We start from the raw sequence: 16,912 nt of genomic DNA, 5'->3' as shown, positions 1-16,912 counted from the left end.
CATTACTTTTGTCTTCAGCTGTAGTCCTGCTTTGGCCCTGCTGTAGTTCTGCTTTGGCCCTTTCTCTTTTAACTTTCAGCAGTAGTCGTTTCAAATCTATGCTATTTTCTTCCAGTAATGTAGTATCATCAGCAGGGATTTGGGCTGCATATTTTGGTGGAGCAGGCTTAAATCGGGTGCTTGCCATGGGATTGTAGTACACAAGAAGAGCTTAACTCAAGCTTCACTTGAGAGAATTTAACACTGTTGACTTCGAAGGTAGTCTTGACTGAGCTGAGGCTGCCATAGCTGCCTGCCCCAGGAGACTGTTCTTGACAGGCTAATCAATGAAATCTGAAAGTCAACAATATTGAGGAGCCAGAAATTAGGGCTTGTGGAGGTTAAACAATCTTGGCAGTTTCGGTGTGGAAAGTGCCATTTAACTGTAATTGGGCAATCATTGTATTTCAGACCTCTGAGCTGGCAATGGAAAATTAAAATTTTACTAGGGTCAGAGTTGGGGTCTGTTGGCTTTTGGGACTTCAGCATGTGCCCCTCTCCCCACTCCAATATGACCATGCCATGGAGGAATGGCAAAGCTTAAAGGCTAAGAAATAGTTTGCTCTGAGGAATCAAACCTGTCTCTGGTGGAAGTATTCCATAAAGCACATGAGAACTCTCATGGCCAAATTTTCCTCCATTAAAAAGTCCTGCTTGTCAAACACTAGTGTGTCTAGAAGAACAGAAAGCTAGATCTTTTACCCCTGACTTTACATTGTCAAAACACAGGGATTGTTTAATTTAATTTAATTTTATAATTTTATTTTTTTGTGGAGGGATGAACAATTCTGGCATGTGAGCTCCTGACTTGAAATCTGAAATAACAGCACAGACACCAATAAAGTTGCCAACTTCAGCTTGGGAAATTCCTGGAGATTTGGGGGCGGAAGCTGGGAAGGGCTGGGTTTGAAGAGTTCACCCTGAAGGACCACCTGCCCACTTATGAAACTACCCAACCACTGTGGTCACCTTCAGAGGGCTTGATTTGGGTGCCCTTCCTTCTGAGATTAGGCAGATGGCAACCCAAAAGAAGGCCTTCTCAGTCATGGGAGCTCTGGAGCTCTGTCCCCATGGAGATTTGCCTGCCCCCTTCTTCCACCAGTGGGTGAAGCCTTTTTTTGTTTCACTTGCATTCCCCCTGTGATCCCTCCTTCCTCCCCAGTGTTTTATCTCTTAAACTTATTTTAAGCTCTAGTTTTAACCTGTTTTCATGATGGATTTGCATGTTGATTATAATGGCTTTTAAGAGGACATTTTAATTGGTACATTTTAATTTGCCTTGGTGGCCCTATGAAGACAGGAAAGTGGGGCAAAATCTTGGTAATAATAATAGCGTAATCTTAAACTGTTAAAAGGATGCAGTTATTGCAGCCCTAATGGTTATTTCATGGTGTTCTTGAATACCATAAATTCCACTCTGTTGCTTCACACACTCATCTGCCTTATGAAATTGTCTTACAGCTGCAGCAGACAATTCTATAGTGTAAGAAGAATGACTTGTGTCACTATTGTAAATCTGCAGATAAAAGGTAAAGGGAACAGAATGACACTTCCTAGAGTTACATAAATATGTGATTTATTTTAGAGGAACAAATGAAGATTTTGTATTCCCGACAGAGCTTGCTTTCTAAGATATCTCCAGGAGATAATGCTCTCAGACATAGAACATGATCTTAGCTGTTTCTTTTCACTCGATAGTGGACATTTTCAGAACTAGCAGTGGAATTCATGAATGGCATTTAGCAGGGAAGAAAACATTGCAGGTGGATTAGTAAAGTGGAGTTATATAAAAGAGTCTTTGAGTGCATATGAGAAGACTCTGTCATGCGTAGGGTTGCCAACTTCCCTGTGATCTCCCAGAAATAGGACTGATCTCCAGGTGACAGAGATCAATTCCCCTGGAGAAAATGGAGGCTTTGGAGGGTGGACTCTATGGCATTATACCCCATGGAGGTCCCTCCCCAGGCTTCACCTTTTAAATCCCCAGGTATTTCCAAGCCCAGAGCTGGCAATCCTGGATGGGGTATGTGTGGTTGATAGGTTGACATCCCCTCTTGGCTGTTTTGTGGGGGTGACTGAGATTTGCTCACTGCCTTGATGTCCTTACTGTAGTTTTGGATTTAAATGTTTCTAAGTCCACTTTGAGTCCAGTATGAAAGCAGGACAGAAATAGTTGCAATAAATAAATTAATGCCAGGGATGTTTATATACTGGCAAAGTGGTCTGTTGCAATATAGTGTACACTACTGTATAAGGTCTAGAGGGTGAGCCATGTTGGTCTGCAGTAGAGCAGCCAGATTCCAGTCCAGTAGCACCTTAGAGACCAGCAAGATTTTTTTGGGGGGTGGGGGGTAATGGGCTTTCAAGAGGCAAAGCGTAGATGAAGGTCGCAGACGAAGGGACATCTGACTCATACCCCCAAAATCTTGTTGATCTCCAAGGTATTACTGGACTGGAATCTAGTTCTACCATTGAATAAGAGTCACATCAACTGTATGGGGATTTGGCTTCTGCTTCCTATTTGTAGCCCTTCCAAGGGCATTTGGTCGGCAACTTTGTGAAACAAGATGCTGGACTAGATGGACTGCCAGAATAATCCAGCAGTGCTGTTCTTACTTCGGCATGCTGCTGTGCCATTTTCAGTACGCTTTTTTTTTGGGGGGGGGGAAGCAAACCATGAGGCATCTGTCACTTGTACTTGGTCTAATCAACCTAAAGGAACTATGTCCAATGATCACTGTTAGAACAAAAAACAGAGTTATAGAACTAACTCTAGAAAATAAACGATTTCGTCTCATATCTATTTTGTAAGATAGCATAGAGAAGTGGTTGTACAACATTGTCCTCTGAGGACATTATCACCTGAACAGTGATAAATAATGCCCCCAAAGTACAGGAACTTACCCCTTGTAATTTGCTTTCTGTAAACAAATGAGCACCCGGAATGCAAAATAACCCCACAAATCTATGCATTTTGACATTATTTCGGGTAAAGGGGATAGAAACATACCAGATACATTTTATCTCTATGGAGGCACAGGGCGAACTTTCCCACTGTTTAAAGCCCAGCTTCTCCATTGAGATACATTGCAAAGATCACACTAAAGCATCTGAACACAGCCACTTTGCCAATGCATTTCAATGGAGGAAGATGGGGGCGACCCCTTCCAGACCCTATAACTCTGGACCCCCTGACCCAATATTTACCAAACTTGGGGGTTCCTGCAAGGAGAGTCCCTTCTAGCTACCCTGAAAATTTGGGACCTCTACCTCCAAAAATGCCCCCCAGGAGCCACAGAAAGACATTCCAAAAACTTTTCAGGAATGGCAAATCTGGCTTTGCCAACCTCCCGGATTTTGCGGACTTGGTAAACCCGAACCAGAATTTTACAGAATTTGCATTTTTTGGTATTTTTCCAGTTCGGTTTTTACTGAATCAACAGCCCTAATTTGGATTGTCAAAGAATAAAATAGAACACCAAATATGTTTTGACTTCCTTAGTGGTACAAAAAGTATTACCTAGCTAAAAGCTTCTGATAATAAACATCAGGAAATGGTTGATGTATCCACAAATATGTCATATACAGGAAAATCACCTCATGTTCTGCAGATATTGTAGACTTGTTCTTCCATAAAGCCAGCTTTCATCCAGACATTCAAAATTCATCCTTTTTTTAGTGTTCTTTATTACCATTTCAAGCAGATGCAGCAGTGGTTCAGAGGTGGCAAATTACATTATGTAAGTGAAAGGAGAAAAATTCAGTCCTGCAGATTCCTCTTTTGCTCAGTTCAATTCAAAGCAAATTTGAGCTCCTGAAGTCGTAAGACTTCAGACAAAGCTAGAACATGGTCCAGGATACAATATCAGATCTTCTGCACCCAAAGAAGGTTCTTGGATATCAAAGGATATCTCTGTCTTCACCCTATGCCATCCTGGAGAACAGCCATTGAGGCAAACTGGTTGCTAAAGAGACTACAGCTGTTTCCAAAAGGCAGTTCTTGAGAAGAAGCCACCAAAACCTTTCTTAGACCATTGATGGAGTCCCAGTAAAACTGGAGAGAAACAACCTGAACACAGCTATTTCTATGAAGGTATGCTTTCAGCTAGCTGAAGAACTGAAGATATAGGAAGATGCCAGCGGAAGGAGATTTCAATTTTGTTCCCACCTTGAGGAAAGGGCATGTTCTCCTTTCTGGTTAATAATCTGTGTCCTGATCTGAGGAGTTTGGTGTCAGGTAGTCTGAGCCATTTTGCCTCTGGATTAGATCATAATTTCTGTTAACTGAGAAGCACCTTAAAGACAAACAAGATTTTTGGGGAGGGGCTGTGGCTCGGAGGTAGAGCATCTGCTTGGCATGCAGAAAGTCCCAGGTTCAATCTCCGGCATCTCCAGTTAAAGGGACCAGGCAGGTAGGTGATGTGAAAAACCTCCGCCTGAGACCCTGGAGAGCCGCTGCCAGTCTGAGTAGACAATACTGACTTTGATGGACCAAGGGTCTGATTCAGTATAAGGCAGCTTCATGTGTTCAAGAGGCCTGTCGCAGGAGCCCCATTAGAATTCCCTGCTTCCACAGCAGTAGCAGATCAGCAGAAAAATGTCTGCAATCCGGTTTGATAAATCCTACAAAAAGTGGGAGGTGGTGATGGCGGTGGGGTGTTTTGTGCCCCCAGGATGGCCTCGGTATTCTAAACTCTGTTGCCATTGGAATGAACATATGCCAGTTAAATACTAACATCTGCTTTTGTACATTTATCTCTCATAGCGATACCGTGACTATCATTAATACAATCTGTTTGCCTCTGTACTTTCCTACTTGCTATGGGGTTTATCAGTCTGAGACTGCCTAGTAATGGGACAGGAAGAGCAGGATAACATTGTGATCCTTCTATGAAATAGACTCCAAGTACTATACAAGGTAAAAAATGTGTGTGCGCACGGCTGTTAAAAAATTAATGGCTCTTTATCGAAAACAGATGTCCAGAGACTATAAACAGGGACGAAATCACATTTTGTAGACAGCATAATTTTTCTAAGAGTCCAAGCAGGTTCATGTGTTGCAATTTCCTACCCCCCAAAAAAACTGATCTTCATTTATAAGATGTGAACGTATTGCTATGTATGAAGTCTGACAAGCATTTTTTTCTGCCTTTATGAATAAAAAAAGATAACATGCATTATCTGTGCAAAAAAACAAAAACAAAGAACACTAAAAACATTAATCACCAACAATCTTTTGGCTTTCCTTGATATTACTCAAATGTTATTCCTGTGGAAAAACACTACACTTGCTTCAAATTTCACATTAGACAAAATCTGGTGACATCCTAGGAATGTAACCTCCCTCACTCATTGCCAGTAATTTTATATAGATGTTAAACTCCATGGTGGACAAGGCAGAAACCTGCTGGATCCAATAAAACAATGAAGGTGAGATATATGATCAGTCCTTCAGCATCAGCTTCTGGGACTTGCCCTTCAGGAAGTATCAGAGCCACCACAAAAACAATACCTCACCCACCCACCCAAGCTATGTAACCTAGAAAGACACCATGGTTGGTGGTACCAAATGTCACTGGGCCCTCCAGTGCCAGTTTGGTGTAGTGGTTAAGAACGGTGGTTTGGAGCAGTGGAGTCTGATCTGGAGAACTGGGTTTGATTCCCTACTCTTCCACATGAGCGACAGAGGCTAATCAGGTGAACTGGATTTGTTTTCCCACTCCTACACACAAAGCCAGCTGGGTGGCCTTGGGCAAGTCACAGCTCTGTTAGAGCTCTCTCAGCCACACCTATTGTAAGCCGGTTTGAGTCCCCCTTAAGTGGTAGAGAAAGTCGGCATATAAAAACCAACTCCTCCTCCTCCTACTCTTCTTCTTCTTCTTCTTCCCAGTAGGGCTGGAATCCCCTGACAGATGACCATCATAAACCATCAGTCAAGGCAACCAAGACACTTCCTGTTTCATACCTGGATTAAAATGCAAACGGAAAAGTCAAGATAACCAGTCTCACACAGAAATGCCTGGAGTTCAGGTGCCATTGCTCTTTCAGTAATGCTCTTTCAGTAATCATATGCCAGGTTAGGTGCCTGGAAACTCCAGTTAAATGCCAAGATCACTGAACAAAGATGAATTGACACCATGCTTCAATCATTTCTTTGTATAAACAGTGATTGTTACACGCACACACATATATATACACACACACACACAAAAGGATGGAAATTATTCCAGATTATATCATCTAGAATAAAAATGGATGGATTGACTCAATCAAGGAAGCCACAGCCCTCAGTTTGCAAGACCTGTTAACAGCTGGATGTGTGTGGGGGGTCATTAATTCATAGGGTCTCTATAAATTGGAAGCAATTTGACCACACTTAACAGACACAGAGAATAAAAATGAAGTCAAGGGTGTTAGAGAAAGGCAAGCAAGATGAAAATAAACTCAGTATCAGTGTCTTTAGATTTTACTGGAAACAGAAGCATGAACATTGGTCTGCATCCTCATATTTAAATTTTAATATTTGAGAAGCACTTGAAAATAGTGGGCAGTAGGTATCCATATGATTCCAGAAGGAGGATGGAGAGGGTGAAGAAGGTGGGAACAGAATGTAACAAAAGCAAAGGGAAGGGACAGCTTTGGGGAGCTCAAAGCCAACCATAGAGACAGGTTTTTTATTAAGTAACAGCAACAGATTTGAATGGGCTTTGTGCTTCTAATGGAGTCAAGTAATTGAACTGTGTAACGGCTTCTAATAGTAAAAACCCAGAAACCTGTTCCCTCCTTTCAATCCGTGCTTCAAAATTGATCTCTTATGACAATTGGACTCCACTGAAACTAATCCATTAATCTGAGGGCAGGATGTAAATGGATGACTGTTCTGAATGCATATATAATGTCAGTGCTGTGGAGTTGTCTGTATTCTTCTCCAAACTGTAACGTTTGTATTCCCCAATGGCACTTTTAAATTCACCAGGAACCCCCCTCTTCTTCTTCTTGACATGTACAACCCACACAGCAAGCATTGGATCATGTGCATAATGAAAGACATTGTTTTCAGAAGAATACCCTCAATGTCTCAAGAACAACAAAAAATAATGTAAAGTAACTCACATCAGGTTCCTAAGCCCTGTTTCCGAATGATTTCAGGTGGAACTAAGCCTTATGCCAGTGTATCTTGATGATATGCTGGCATTTGCTCCCTGAAGAAAGAATCAGATACCAATTTGGGCTTAATTTAACAAGCCCCCCACAAGCAGGGAATTGAGATAATAGCTCTTCCCTGAAATCTGTCCCCCATACAACCTGGCCTCTGAACATGGATTTCAGTGGTAGAGCTTCTGCTTGGCATGCAGAAGGTCCCAGGTTCAATCCCTGGCATCTTCAGTTAAAGGGTCTGGCCAAGTAGGTGATGTGAAAGACCTCTGCCTGAGACCCTGGAGAGCCGCTGCCAGTCTGAGTAGACAATACTGACTTCGATGGACCAAGGGGGGTCTGATTCAGTAGAAGGCAGCTTCATGTGTTCATGTGTTCTTATGTGGAGAGGAATTTCTTTTTTAAAATTTACTTTTTAAAATAGAGCCATTGATTTCCATTACATTCTTTTTTTTCTCCTTTAAGAGGGGGATTTCTCTTTCATTTGTCTTTGAAGAGAAATCAGTGCACCTTTTTGTAACTTCACCCCTTAAGACTGTTTTATATGGCACTCGACATGTTGTGCTCAAGCAGCAGGACAGGAAGGCTTAGGAAGACAATGCCTGCCTCTGAGCATCTGCAGAGTGAAATTCTGACATTTGCAGACCTTCCCTTCTTGCCCCTCCTCTGTTTGAATTTCTCTTTGATCAAAAGAGAATTGATTAGAAATGGACTTCAAATTCGTAAAAAGAGGAAAGAAAATAGATTGTTCAATTTCAGGGAGAAATTGGGTAAAGAAGAATTAAGGCAATTTATTTTAATAACCCTACACAATAATCTTTTTTAAAAATTGCACCTTTCTTACATTCCAAACTGCAGAATACTGTCTAAAGCAAAATTTAATATACCTGAACAGTATAAACTGCAAACTCATCTCTATAAAGCTGCACAGTAGGTTTTTTTAAAAGATTGAAATTAACCATAGAAACAAAACATAGAGTTAGTTTATTTCAGCCTAAGAGCTGTTTCACATACTGTTTTTTTTAAAGAAACCTGAGATTTTTCAAGTGTTCACCTAAAAATGTAACATGCACCTGAGATATACGAATGCCACAGGTGAAACTCTCAAAAAGCAAGGATTTGCTGCAGTTCTCAACTGAGTCTCCCAGTGGAACCCTGACTTTGCCGTCATATATACGGACAGAGACTTGAACCCAAGTCTTCCCAACCTAATTCTGATGCCGGGAGGTGCATGTGGAAGGGGGCATGGGTGGGGGAGATGGGGGAGAAGGCCACACAGGCAGGTGGTGGTGCAGGCACGTGGGCAAGAAGTCAGTGGCAGGGGGTGCTACCAAAAACCCTGGCAGCTGCTCCACCTCAGGGTGTGCTGACTCCGGCTCTGGGCCATGTCCGCACTGCCCGTTTGCAGCTCCGAATTCTGCAGGCTTTCCCTGCAAGTTCCCACTTCAACTCACCCGAAGGATTCCCAGGACGTCTCCAGAGCGCAATTTCGCCACGTTAAGCGCATCCGCTTATACGGCGAATTAAAAAAATAAAGCGTCCTCCACACCCGGTGCCTTTAAGTGGGAACAGGCAATGCGTGATCCATCCACTTCCTGCTGCCCGCTGTGAGCTCCAGGCAGCTGGCCTTCAAGGTTCTGTTTCTCAGAAGTTGGTGCTGACTGCCTTCTCTCCGTTGGTGTGATAACTGCAATCTACCAAGGGAACCAGGCTCGGCTTGGTAACCAACTGTGCCTTTGGTTTTCTTTATATGTTCCAACCTGTCTGTATTCCCCCCGGCAGAGTCCTCGTACCTTCCCCTGTAAGTTCCTGCTACTCACCTTATGCTTCCCAAATAAACCAGCCTCTTAGAATAACCTGTCTGGACGTTTGGTGATTGGGATTCAACAGGTGAACTCAGACCTTACACCAGCCCACTTCCTGCTGCCAGCCAACCCCTGCACTCCCCCCGCCTCCCTTACTAACGCAGGACCAATCGCCGCCCTTGCTTGGAGCGCCGACTGGGCATGCGTGGAGAGAGTGCCGGTCTGGGCTTATCAAATGCAGCAGAGAAAGGCGGCTCAGTGGGAACAGAAATTTAAACTCGTCTTGGATGCTTTCGTACTGGACACGTGTAAATTGCAAGGTAAATTGCTGGTGCGTTCACGGGCCTGGTTAGAATAATAGAATCATAGAGCTGGAAGGGACCACCAGAGTCATCTAATCCAACCCCCTGCACAATGCAGGAAATGCACAACTACCTCAACCCCATACCCCCAGTGACCCCCTACTCCATGTCCAGAAGAAGGCCAAGATGCCCTCCCTCTCATGATGATGATGATGATGAAGAAGAAGAGTTGGTTTTTATATGCCGACTTTCTCTACCACTTAAGGGAGACTCAAACCCACTTACAATCACCTTCCCTTCCCCCCCTCCACAACAGACACCCTGTGAGGTAGGTGGGGCTGAGTGAGCTCTAAGAGAACTGTGACTTGCCCGAGGTCACCCATCTGGCTTTGTGTGTAGGAGTGGGAAAACAAATCCAGTTCACCAGATTAGCCTCTGCCACTCATGTGGAAGAGTGGGGAATCAAACCCGATTCTCCAGATCAGAGTCCACTGCTCCAAACCACCGCTCTTAACCACTAACCGCTCTTAACCACTACACCGCTACACCAAGCTGCCTAAGGTCATAGAATCAGCATTGCTGACATCTAGCCTCTTCTTAAAAACCTCCAGGGAAGGAGCGCTTACCACCTCCAGAGGAAGCCTGTTCTACTGAGGAACCGCTCTGTTAGAAAATTCTTCCTAATGTCTTGATGGAAACTCTTTTGATTTAATTTCAACCCACTGATTCTGGTCCGACCTTCTGGGGCAACAGAAAACAACTCAGCACCCTCCTCCACATGACAGCCCTTCAAGTACTTGAAGATGGTTATCATATCCCCTCTCAGTCTTCTCCTCTGTAGGCTAAACATATCCAGCTCCTTCAACCTTTCCTCATAGGACTTGGTCTCCAAACCCCTCGCCATCTTTGTTGCCCTCCTCTGGATACGTTCCAGCTTGTCTACATCCTTCTTAAATTGCGGTGCCCAAACCAGAACACGACACTCTACGTGAGGTCTCACCAGAGCAGAGTAGTTGCTCTAGCACACTGACATTTGCCGAAGAGTTTTCAACATATCCAGTGATTCTGTTCAGACATGGCTGTCCCTGCTTATAGGTATCTTTTCATTGGAATTTAACATAAGAAGGCAAGGCTTGAAATGCCCCAAAGTCACATCTTTAAGGAGAACCCCCCCCACACACACACATACATGAAAGATAATATTATCATACAAAGCAGACTTCACTTTCTCCAGAGCTTCTGGAAATATCTCAGGGGTGAGCAGTGTTTGTATGGGTTTCATTAGTATAAACATACTGAACATAAATATGGTTTAATAGTTCTCTAGTACGGAGGCAGGATGCACTATCTCAGCAGGGATCTTGGCAGTTGTATGTAGATCAAAAAATATGGCCAGGTGGGAATAATTAGGTGGGAATAATTAGGATGAAAAAGAAGGCTTGAAACTTCAGAACAATCTAAGCAACAGTTGTTAAACTTTTGAAGATGCAGCATAGCTGATTTGGGGAGGGAGTGTCCACTAAAATATCACAAAGTCAAACCATTTTCCAGTTGCCAGCTCCTGGTGAAGAAATTCCTGGATACTTGTGGGGGGGGGGAGCCTATGGAGGGTGAGGTTTGTGGAGGGGAGGGACCTCAGCAGGGTATAATCCCATAGACTCCACCCTCCAAAACTGCCATTTTCTCCGGGGGAACTGATCTCTGTCGCCTGGAGATAAATTGTAATCCCAGGAGGTCTCCAGGTCCCACCTGAAAGATGGCAACCCTATGTCCCAGGAATGAATGTAATAGTAAAGCCTATGTTGAGATGGGATCTACACACTGCAGCCCTACACTGAGCTACACTGCAGTCCTAAGTAGAGTTCCATCCTTCTAAACCCATTGACTTCAACGGACCTTGAAGGGTGTAATGTTGCTTTGAATTATACTGTGTAGCGACCCTGGACTTCCTTGGTGGTCTGCCACTCAAGTCCTAACTGAGGACGACACTGCTTAGCATTCCAGACCTGATGAGGTTGGGCCAGCCTGGGCCATCGAGGTCAGGGGGAAATTGGTGGGAAGTGCTGTCAAGCCGCAGCCAACTGATGGTGATCCTGTAGGGGTTTCAAGGCAAAAGACATTCAGAGGTGGTTTGCTATTGCCTGACTCTGCATAGTGACCATCCAGGTCAGGGCAACATGGTTATACATTTACTCATAAATTCCCTATGTAGGCCAAAGAAACATCTTTTTCACAGCGCATTCAAATTCTGCATCTCCAAGGGCAGACCTAAACAACTTAATGACTATCAAATCAAACACATCTCACCAGCTGGTCTTCCAGGGCTGCAATGAACCTTCTGATTCTACATCCTGCCAGGGACTGCAGAAAACAGCTGGTCAAGCAGCTGGCAGAGGACAGGACATGGACGGTGAGCGTGTTCATCTCGTTTGATCGCAAGTTGGGCAGGCCTACATAAGGGGACACAGAATTTAGGACTTGGAGCCAAACTAGACTTGAAGCTAAATGCATAGCTCCCGTTGAATGTTTTAGCTCTGCATTTTGTGTTCTTCCTCCACTCTCATATGCAAAAAAAAATGTTTCTACTTCACCCCAATTACAATTGCTGACCCTTCTAGACCGGTACTGCCCACAGCTATCCAGAGACTCAGGGAAAGAGCTTCCCCTGGAATGCTAGGAACTAGGGTTGCCAGGTCCCTCTTCGCCATTGGTGGGAACTGATCTCTGTCGACTAGAGATCAGTTGTAATAGCAGGAGATTTCCTGCTACTACCTGGAGGTTGGCAACCCTACTAGGAACTGAACCTTGGGAGTTCTGTGTTAACAGCATGTGCTTTCTCAGTGCCTTCCCCTGACCCATTATGCACTAGCTGCACCGCTCAGCTGTCTGGGAAGATTTAAAATGGGGAAGAGACCACCATATCAAATTAAAGATACAACCATATGCACATTTACGAGGGAGCAATGTCTGAACTACATATTTCAGGTAGTGTGTGGCTGCTACTGAAAATGGCATCCATGTGTTTTAGCTCTGAAATTATAACTTTCTGTGTCTCCCCAACCTCAACAGCATTGGCTGGTGGTGGTAGGGAAGACAGAACACGGCAAAGTCAGGATGCAGAGCAGGGATCCCCAACCTTTTTGAGGGAACCTTTGTCATTCTAACAGTGTGGTGGGCGCAGCCACAAAATGGCTGCCGCAAAATGGCTGCCATGTAGGGTTGCCAATCTCCAGGTACTACCTGTAGATCTCCCTCTATTACAACTGATCTCCAGCCGATAGAGATCGGTTCCCCTGGAGAAAATGGCTGCTTTGGCAATTGGACTCTATGGCATTGAAGTCCCTCCCCTCCCCAAACCCTGCCCTCCTCAGGCTCCACCCAAAAAAACCTCCCGCCGGTGGTGAAGAGGGACCTGGCAACCCTACTGCCGAAGCTGACCTTCCGTCACACAGTGAAGAGCAGCAGACTCTAATCTGGTGAACCGCGTTGGTTTCCCCACTCCTACACATGAAGCCAGCTGGGTGACCTTGGCCTACTCACAGTTGTCTTAGAGCTCTCTCAGCCCCACCTACCTCACAGGGTGTCTGATGTGGGGAAGGGGAGGGAAACGGAAGGTGACTGTCAGCCGGTTTGATTCTTCTTTAAGTGGTAGAGAAAGTCGGCATATAAAAACCAACTCTTCTTCTTCTCCCCCATGTTGATTCTTCCCAGGCAGCCATGAGTTGTTCAGCTGGGTTGGTGGTGGTGGAAAGTGCAGTCAAGTCAACGCTGATGTACGGCCACCCCGTAGGGTTTTCAAGGCAAGAGACGTTTGGAGGCAGTGTGACGTTGCCTGCCTCTGCGTTGGCTGAGAGAGCTCTAAGAGAACTTTGATTGGCCCAAGGTCACCCAGCAGGCTTCATGCGGGGAAAGGGAAGGAGTGGAGAATCGAACCTGGTCCCCCCCCCCCAGATTAGAGTCTGCCGCTCTTAACCACTACTCCACACTGCCCACTTCGCTGGGTTACAAGGAGATTTTTCAACAGCACACAGAGGGAAGGGAGGAACTATTTAAACCCTGCCAAAGAATTCTTCATGACTGGATTGTTGGACATATCTTACTTCAACAATTTAGAGGTGAACAAAGAAAAAAGTAGGACTGCACCAAACTCCAGGCAGTTACTGTCAGAGGAACTGTCACAATACTCTGAATTGTCCCCGTCTTCCCCTGGACTCCTTCACTGATCTAATAATAGAGGGAAATTATTGAAATTCCAATGAAATGCCCCAGTTAAAAGAACAAGGTTATCGTTTTAAAATCGTAATTTATATCACTGATTTTCTCATCGTTGTCATTTATTGGAAATCCTGCTTTATGACCTGATTGGGAAAAGGAGTTGTAAAAGCTGTATATGGGGAAGGTTTTTCTTTTCTTTTACTGCTGCATAGTCTACTTGCATAATCAAGGAGAAAGGACTTAGTGCATGCAAAAAAAATATGAAGATATATTATCACATCCAACAGGCAAATGAAAACTTTATACATGCAACATATTTTCAATATTTCTATACGGGTGCACACACATTGCTAGATATCATACTCTTTTAAACTAACAACTCCTATGTCTGTCTGCCTGCCCTCTCCCTTTGAACAACTTTGTGATGGAAGAGTGGAAAAATACTGGAAATGCCAATCACCACTTTGGGGTCAGGAAGCAATTTTCTTCCAGGTCAGTTGGCTGGGGATTCTGGAGGGTTTCTTTATTGGCATCTTCTAGGCATAGAGCAGGGGTCACTAGGAGTGCGGGGGAGGTAGTTGTGAATTCCCTGCATTGTGCAGGGGGGTGGACTAGATGACCTTGAAGGTCTCTTCCAATTCTATGATTCTACTGCCTGAAAGCTGTCAGGGAGAGGTTTGGGAAGCATGCGTTCTCCCATGTGGGGAGAAAACCTGACAAATGCCTAGGGATGCCAGCCTCCAGGTGGGGTCGGGGGATCTCCTGGGATTACAATTCATCTGGCAACCCTATCTCCATTCCCCACCATTGGCCAAGGGAGATCTGGCCACCCTACAAATGACCCTTCTTCCCACCACATACATAGGAGAAGGTCACAGCATTTCCCATGCCTTCAGGAGCCAGGTTGGTGTTTCCAGTCATTCTCGAGTAAATCAGAATGAAAGAACAGCCAATCACTAATGCACTGGGTACTGCTGTAGGGGGAAAAACAGAGTGTGGTGTGAAGGCATACGATGAAGCAGCCTTGTCAAGCTCAAGGGGCCTGTGGATCAGGCCAGTGCTTAGACCACCTGGAAACCTGAGCGATGCCACCTTGATGGGGTTCTAGCTCTGGTTACGGAAATTCATGGAGACTTGGGGTGGAGCCTGGGGGGTTCAGGGTTTGGGGAGGGGAGGGACTTTGGTGGGATATAATGCCCCAGACTGTACCCTCCAAAGCAGCCATTTTCTTCAGGGGAGCTGATCTCTGTAGTCTGGAGATTAGTTGTAATTCCAGGAGATTTCAAGGCCCCACTGGAGGTTGTCATTCCTACAACCATCAGACCAAGGCACTTCATGTCCAGCAGTCTGTTCACACACAGTCTAATTGCCAAAGCGGCCATTTTCTCCAAGTGAACGGAAGGCTATTGGCTGAAGATCAGTTGTAATAGTGGGAGATCTCCAGCTAGTACCTGGAGGTTGGCAACCCCAGTTGCCAGCTCCGGGTTGAGAAATACCTGAAGATTTTCAGGGCGGAGCCTGAGGAGGGTGGGGTTTGAGGAGGGGAGGGACTTCAATGCCATAGAGTCCAATTGTCAAAGCAACCATTTTCTCCAGGTGAACTGATCTTTGTTGGCTGGAGATCAGTTGTAAGAGCAGGAGATCTCCAGCTATCTCCTGGAGATTACAACCAAAAAACCACAGAATAACTCAGTATAAATGCAGAGTTTCAATATCAATATCAAGGTTATAAATTACAATATCAAACAACAACTATGTAACTATATTGCAAAAGAAGAACCAACTAGTGAAAGCTTTTTTACATATCCCAACAGGTATACAAGGTAAGTATCACAAATTAATTCCTATAAAATACAACAATATAATGTTTTGTCTCAGAAGGACTAATCTTTTATTATTTCTTATTCCAGATGTCAGGTAGAAGAGGAAGACGGCCGTTCCTGTCCTTCTTCAGTTCCTCTTCTGACACCTTATTTTTCCAGTTGGTATAGGTATATTCTGTCATACATCTCTATTCTATTAGCTCCCCATGGGTAGCAATAACATCCTTCTGCCTTCAAGAGGCTAGTGTGTTTGCATAGATTCCTGGGTATCTCCTGGAGATTGGCAATCCTACTAGCAGTAAGGACACAACACATACATGTATGTTCTATTTTGTCAAGTGTGTCCATTTTTTTATAACCATCTGGCAACGCTACTTATCAACTTAGTAGTGCTACGGTTGCCAACCTCCAGGTACTAGCTGGAGATCTCCTGCTATTACAACTGATCTCCAGCAGATAGAGATCAGTTCCCCTGGAGAAAATGGCAGCTTTGGCAATTGGACTCGATGGCATTGAAGTCCCTCCCCAAACCCCACCCTCCTCAGGCTCCCCTCCAAAAACCTCCCGCCAGTGGTGAAGAGGGACCTGGCAACTCGCTCCCAGCCCAGCTGTAGTATCTGCATCTGACCATTCACTACCCTCAATGGTGCTCATTTGAATCTTGCATTTGCAAGGGCATGCCTGCACTAATTCCACCTGAACCCACAATTCCTGCTTCCCGCTCACAGTTAAACTCTTTTCTGAATTTGTTGCTACTTCACCATCTAATTTCCCTTTCCTTTATTTCTGTTCTTTTTGTTCGTGGACCAACAGGTCACGAGCAAAACAAATTCAATAAGCTCAGTGATACAGAGATAGCCAAACATACAGAAATACAAAATCCAGAATATACAGTTATAAGGAAGCATCATTAAAAGTCCTAGATACATTTTTTGCCATGGCGAGGGTTACATTTGAATCAGTATTGGCCAATAACTTTGCTGCTATCTCTTGATTTAGAGATACTTCTGAATGTATACTGCAATCCATTTATCTCTGACGAGATCATGCTTTTTACAATCGATTTTTAAAAAAGCCAAACAGTATCCAAATTCCCTGATTTACAATCGCAAAATCATTCAGAAAAAGGGATCCCTGAAAACCTGCCTGTTAACTCCCCCAATGGTAGTACATTTAATCTAGCCCTGGTGAATAGTATTCTGTATTTGGGACAGTTAAAAATTTACAATAGGCAGGTAAGACCTTTGGAATGGGGAGGCCCAGATGGTACACAGAGCATACCCTACAATCATGCTCTACAGCCAGTGCTCCATTTCTCAAGGTGCGACACTCTAGATTTAACCAGTTTACATACAGAGGGATATTCCATTTGCTTTAAAACCTCAAAAGACAAACTCAGTCTATCTGCAATCTATCATTGACTAACAGCCTATTCCTGAAGGGGAGGGTTGAAACTCCTTTGGAGCCGGTGTGACTCCACGCTTGCATAGGTGCCACCTTATCACCTACATGGGGACAAACCAGAGCTGTGGCAAACACTGGTGTGGGGGCAAACACACTGGCATCTGGGTGC

Source organism: Euleptes europaea, chromosome 11 (genome assembly GCF_029931775.1).
Source record: "Euleptes europaea isolate rEulEur1 chromosome 11, rEulEur1.hap1, whole genome shotgun sequence".
Classification (NCBI taxonomy): domain Eukaryota; kingdom Metazoa; phylum Chordata; class Lepidosauria; order Squamata; family Sphaerodactylidae; genus Euleptes; species Euleptes europaea.
This window is presented reverse-complemented; position numbering follows the sequence as displayed.